Consider the following 7,479-nt stretch of genomic DNA (forward strand, 5'->3'; position numbering starts at 1 on the left):
GTGCATATGAATATGATGATATGATATAGAATCTCGAATTAAGATTCTGTGATTTCGGTTTGATATTTGATGTTTGATTATAGAAATATTCCGAAATCAATATATTCGATGCACGAGATATGTTCAAGATCTAAATCAGCATTGATAGGTATGCCAATGAATAGAGATTACAGATATGTTCCAGTAAGATTTTTAACTTTAGTTTAAATTGTGAACTGGAATTCAATAGCGAAGTGATGAATTGAAAAATTTATGAATTACCGACTTGATGAGATTATGAATTGGATATTAATCTTGAGGTTTAGAAGATAGATGATGATATGAAAATCAGTTACAGATGAGTCTTTTCTTTGATTATGCTGAATCGATTACATCAACTGGAGATATAATTCTTGAATGATTGAATATTGATTGGCTCTCATGGCACATTGCTTTCGTTTAGAGCCTGTGTTGATTTACTCATTCTGAGTTATGTGATGCAAGTGAGTTGTTTTCACTTTGCAGAGTTTGTTATCCAGAAGATTTGATTTTGGATGACCTTGATTGAGGGATTTTCTCAATCTTGATTTATTTCTTTTCATTTTGAGAATTATTGATCCTTTGATGATATTTCAGCGTATTTAAGATTGTGACTCATAACTGATAGAAGAATTTGAATATGATCCATGATTTTTGGTTTAGATGATATGAATTGTCGATATTGGGAGATAGGAATAAGGAATGGAATAGGCATCCGATGAATTGATTTCAGATTTTTGTGTATTCTGATTTGAATATTCAGACGAATATATCACCAATCAGAATGATTTTTCTATTGGAAGTAAGGCAGAATTATTCAGAAGATGAAAACAACACAGAAAGTAAACTGAAGTGATTAGAATTCAGTACAGAATGCCAGATTGAGATATGAATTGAAGCCTCAGATCCGAATGAATGAATTATATTATGATTGATTATTTGATTGTGCCTGATATTTCCGAAAAGAGATATCCGAATTTGAAGAATTGCACAACAATGAATTCGATATTCATTTGATAATTGTTTTATCTTTTGATAAAGCAAATAGAAGTAACAGAATTAGTACGTTTGTGAAGTTAAACGTACAGAGAATTTCTGATGAAGTTGAAAATCGTTGATCAGATGAGTTCAATATTAGTTTGGAAACTCCAAACATTGAACCAAGATTATAATTTGAAAGAATATTTTGTAACAACTACCGTGATGAAACAGTATAGATGAGGTAAACAGGTGGTAGTTATGAACTGATTTATGAACATTACTGTATACGATGACCTGTCTGGATGAACAAATCATTGAATTGTGATTAGATTCATTGTAAAATGAACGGTAAGCCAAGAAATAATGTTTCAGATTGAAACATTGGGTTTACTATTAAATTTCAATACAGATGATACGATGACTTTGAGTACTTTTTGAGGTAAAGGTACAGTATTTTATCCTTGAATTGGAAGAATAATCAGAGAAGATGAATCGAATTTGTGAGAATGAACTTTTTATCTGATATGATACCGATTATCAACAGTTTTGAATACTTTGAAATCTGTGACTACAACATATTATACTCTGATTAATTGATAGTCCGAATAGACTAATCAGAATTTGGTAGAATACTCTGTATGAGATGTGACGAACAGCTATCTATTCAGATCTGTGAAGAAGATAGAGATATGATGAAAGTACAGGAATGATTAAAATCTATTGTCCGAATTAAGACTTTAGATTTATTTGACAGAATGTGGCATCGATTGATTGACTGATGTTCTGAGAGTTGAATTCGATTGATGGATTATCTGAGTCGATTTTCCAAATATTGAGGATATTCTCAGAACTTTAATACCTGATTCGGTATTATTTGATTTGATATGTTGCCACTTGAGGATTATAATTCCTGTAATAGCTATTGAGCCGATTTTGAGATAATGATATGATATTGAAAAGAACTCCGATTTTTTTTTGTGTTGTATTGATATTACCGAGGTATATGACATCAGATCAGACATGATTTGTCGATATCCGATCGGAGTTGATTCGAAATACACAACGAATTTGACGATGAATCTGTATGAAATGAAAACGGAAAAGAAGAACCAGAATTAGTAATTGAATGATAGATATAACTTTGGAAGATGAAACGGATTAGTTAAGCGACAAAGTTATTCTTGAAACATCATTCAATTCAGAATAGAGAAAAAGCAGAATTTCATTTACAGATTCAGAATATGAGGTTGAATACTAAACTTGAAGCAACGAAATGAATGATAGTGTAGACTTGATATGTTCTATACAGAACATTGAATGATATTCAGAAAGAAACAAGTCGACACAAAGACTGAACCTTATTGAATAAGATGTCAGATGGACTTAACGATGGGAAAAGATTTATTCTTTTCAGCTTGATACAATGATTCTGAATTGTTTCATGTATCTAAAGTAAGGAAGTATTGATAGATTCCTTCTGTGGACTTAAATCAGACAAGAGGACTAATGAAAAGATTCTGAGATAAGTCGAATATTCGACAAATTCTTGATTTAGAATAGAAACAACTCAGAGAGAATTCTTTTCAGTATTTGAGTACAACTGATGATTGAAGTGAGAATAACTTCAGATAATCATTCAGTCTATCAGACTTGATAGTTGACTTGACTACGATTTCGAGAACGAAATCATTTCTTAGAGGGGAGGAATTGTAAGACCCGAAAATATTGAATTATTAATTATGGGATTTGAGACATAAATTCCATATTATGGGATAATATTGATTTGAGAAGTTATGAAAATGATAGATTTAATTTCCGAGCTGAAAATATTTAATTTGAGAATTTACGGATTTTGAGAATTAAATTCCGAGAATTCTTAAATTAAAAGAATAAATATTCGATTTGAATATTTATGGGATTTAAGATTAAATTCCATGTTTCGGGAATTAACGAAGATCAATTTTGAATATTTAACCTGATCAGGGAGTGATTTGCAATTATCGACGTTGCAAGGGCTAAAGTGCACAAGGCCGGATTATTTAATTAATTCAAATTTATTTAATTTTAATCCGAGTATATTTAATTTGGGAATATTTAGAGTTTTGATTTAAATTATAATATTCTTAAATTATTTTGGATTGAAATTGAATTAAAACGAAGACCGAGGATTGAATTGCAATTACTGAAGACTTAAGGGACTAAATTGCAATTTATGCAATATCTATCCAATTTAATCAGAATGAAACGTGTTTGAAGCAAAAAGGTTTCAGAAAGTTAGAACAGAGGTCGAAACCTCTTCCTTTTTCTTGTGAATTCGATTGTTTCAAATCGCCGTAACTTTTGATCCGTTCGTCCGATTTCGATTCCGAAAGATGTTCTGGAATCCTTGCGACGAGTACTTCGATTTGATGTAAGTTTCTGATTACTTCGGTATGGTTTGAAGATTGAAATATTGCAGAGATCAGATGTTGAGCATGAATATGGCTTTCTATTGAATTATGTAGTTCCGTATCGATGTCGAATCAGTTATTTGATGCCGTATGAATTCCAATGAGTTTTTACAGCATGTATTTCGAATGTATGCTTCTGATATGCTGAGAATATGATGTTATGTTGCTGATATGTTGATGAGAAACCATAATTGAAATTAAAAATGGTTTCGATATTTCATCGGTTACCGATTTTTAATCGCTACGCCGTCGAGTTGTGTTTTGAGACAAGTTTGATAGCTGATTTTTGAGATAAGATATTCTTTGATATGTTTATGATAATAGCTGTTGGTTTGAAGAGTTGAATGACAATGAACGGATATGAAAATCCGTATGAATGGAATTGAAATTAGAAATGAATTCGATACCGTAACGATTCCCGATTGTCAATCGCTACGATGCTTGGTTAGGTTTTGAAACCATACTGATAGTCTACGATTGAGCTAATGATCTTGGGATTGTATATTGATTTTTTTAGATGCAATCTTTATATTTCAGACGTGCTACGAGCTCAATCAACTCCAGAGGTCGAATTGTGAACCGAGGAAGTTCGCGTGAGATTTGAAATGCATTTGATTGAAGATGCGTTGATGATTTTGACTCGATTCTGAAAGGAATGAATTGAACGAAGATTGATGTACATGTTTTGAGGTTGAAGAATTCAGAACAGACGAAATATGAAGGTAAAAGTGGACTACTATTTGATTGGGACTACAACTCGAGATGGTTTGTATCGAGTTCCCCTAAATCACATACTTGTTTGCTTAATTGTTCTTATGTGCTTCCATTTGAGTTTTTGAATAAGTTTTTGATGTTATGAATGCCTTGATGATGATATATGTTGCATTCATCTTGAAGACTTATTGCTTGATTTTGAAATGAACGGAAACGTTCGAATAGACGATTTGAGGAATCGTATATGTATGGCCTGGGTGGTTGTTTTAGCCTAGCGTCTGATTTGCATATATGATTGCTTCAAAGTCTAGAGAAGAAAGATAAGTAACCCCACCTCGAGCGGGAGAGTCGGTGGATTAGTTATGATATCTACTTCTCGGGATCCCAACCGACGAATGAAGAGATAAACCTTGTTTTTTTAAAAACATGCATTGTATTATTTTTATATCATGATCTTGATATATGTTTGATATGTATGTTTAGTTGCTTTTACTGGGAAATATATTTCTCACCGGAGTTATCCGGATATTGTTATGTTTTATGTGTCATGGCAATAGGAGGGAATGGAGCAGAACAAAGGCAATCTTGACGACCAAGGGTTGAAGAGATATAGCGTGATGATCCGAGTTAGATGGTTGAGTGAGCTGTCATGATATAGAGTTGAGCTTTAAACATGATCTTGTTATAGCTACTTGTTTCACAACTTGTAGATGATCTAGTTATTATCTTGTGGTTGTATTTAGGATTTGATAGATGTTTAAATCCTTTGAAACAACATGGTGTAGCTTGATCTTGAATGAATAACATTGCTTCTTGCATGATTATGAGCCCTTATGGTTATGTTTTAAAGCTTTGTTATGATTCATTTCCATTAATGTGATCATGTTAGAATGCATGATAGCCTATGATATTGAAATAGGCTTTGCATGAACTTATATTAGATGATAATTGCATGATAGAACCTATTTGACAGCAGCTGAGCCCCTTCGTTTTGTTTCTGGTGCGGTGGCCTGCGCACGGGCGAGCTACTGCTCGCGCGCGCGCGCAAGCCAGCCCATGGAGCCTCGGGCTCGATGAACTGCGCCCGCGCGTGCGCAGCGAAATCCATTTTAAAAAAAAAAAATTTTTTTTACTCTTTTGTTTAGACATTGTTTCTTGTCCAATATTGGACATTTGATTAAATGAGAGATTAGAACTCGGGTCGTCACATCTATAGTATAACTAAAATAACACTAGCATTACACTATAGTATAACTAAATTTACACTACAATAACACTATAGTATAACTAAAATAACACTAGAATTACACTATAGTATAACTAAAATTACACTAGGATTACACTATAGTATAATTAAATTTACACTACAATAACACTATAGTATAACTAAAATAACACTAGCATTACACTATAGTATAACTAAAATTACACTAGGTTTACACTATAGTATAACTAAATTTACACTACAATAACACAATAGTATAACTAAAATAACACTAGAATTACACTATAATAAAACTAAAATTACACTAGGATTATACTATAGTATATAACTAAAATAAAACTAGCATTACACTATAGTATAACTAAAATTACATTAGATTTACACTATAGTATAACAAAATTTACACTACAATAACACTATAGTATAACTAAAATAACACTAGCCTTACACTATAGTATAACTAAAATTACACTAGGTCTACACTATAGTATAACTAAATTTACACTACAATAACACTATAGTATAACTAAAATAACACTACTATTACACTATATTTTAACTAAAATTACACTAGGTTTACAATATAGTATAACTAAATTTACACTACAATAACACTATAGTATAACTAAAATAACACTAGCATTACACTATAGTATAACTAAAATAACACTAGCATTAGACTATAGTATAACTAAAATTACACTAGTATTACATTATAGTATAACTAAATTTACACTACAATAACACTATAGTATAACTAAAATAACACTAGAATTACGATATAATAAAACTAAAATTACATTAGGATTACATTATAGTATATAACTAAAATAACACTAGCATTACACTATAGTATAACTAAAATTACACTAGATTTACAATATAGTATAACAAAATTTACACTACAATAACACTATAGTATAACTAAAATAATACTAGCATTAAACTATAGTATAAATAAAATTACACTAGATTTATACTATAGTATAACTAAAATAACACTAGAATTACACTATAGTATAACTAAAATTACACTAGGATTATACTATAGTATAACTAAATTTACACTACAATAACACTATAGTATAACTAAAATAACACTAGCATTACACTATAGTATAACTAAAATTACACTAGGTTTACACTATAGTATAACTAAATTTACACTACAATAACACTATAGTATAACTAAAATAACACTAGAATTACACTATAGTATAACAAAAATAACACTAGGATTAAACTATAGTATAACTAAATTTACACTACAATAACACTATAGTATAACTAAAATAACACTAGAATTACACTATAATAAAACTAAAATTACACTAGGATTACACTATAGTATATAACTAAAATAAAACTAGCATTACACTATAGTATAAATAAAATTACACTAGATTTACAATATAGTATAACAAAATTTACACTACAATAACACTAAAGTATAACTAAAATAACACTAGAATTACACTATAGTATAACTAAAATTACACTAGATTTACACTATAGTATAACTAAAATAACACTAGAATTACAATATAGTATAACTAAAATTACACTAGGATTACACTATAGTATAACTAAATTTACACTACAATAACACTATAATATAACTAAAATAACACTAGCATTACACTATAGTATAACTAAAATTACACTAGGTTTACACTATAGTATAACTAAATTTACACTACAATAACACTATAGTATAACTAAAATAACACTAGCATTACACTATAGTATAACTAAAATAACACTAGGATTAAACTATAGTATAACTAAATTTACACTACAATAACACTATAGTAAAACTAAAATAACACTAGAATTACACTATAATAAAACTAAAATTACACTAGGATTACACTATAGTATATAACTAAAATAAAACTAGCATTACACTATAGTATAACTAAAATTACACTAGATTTACAATATAGTATAACAAAATTTACACTACAATAACACTATAGTATAACTAAAATAACACTAGAATTACACTATAGTATAACTAAAATTACACTAGATTTACACTATAGTATAACTAAAATAACACTAGAATTACAATATAGTATAACTAAAATT

Source organism: Henckelia pumila, chromosome 3 (genome assembly GCF_033568475.1).
Source record: "Henckelia pumila isolate YLH828 chromosome 3, ASM3356847v2, whole genome shotgun sequence".
NCBI lineage: Eukaryota > Viridiplantae > Streptophyta > Magnoliopsida > Lamiales > Gesneriaceae > Henckelia > Henckelia pumila.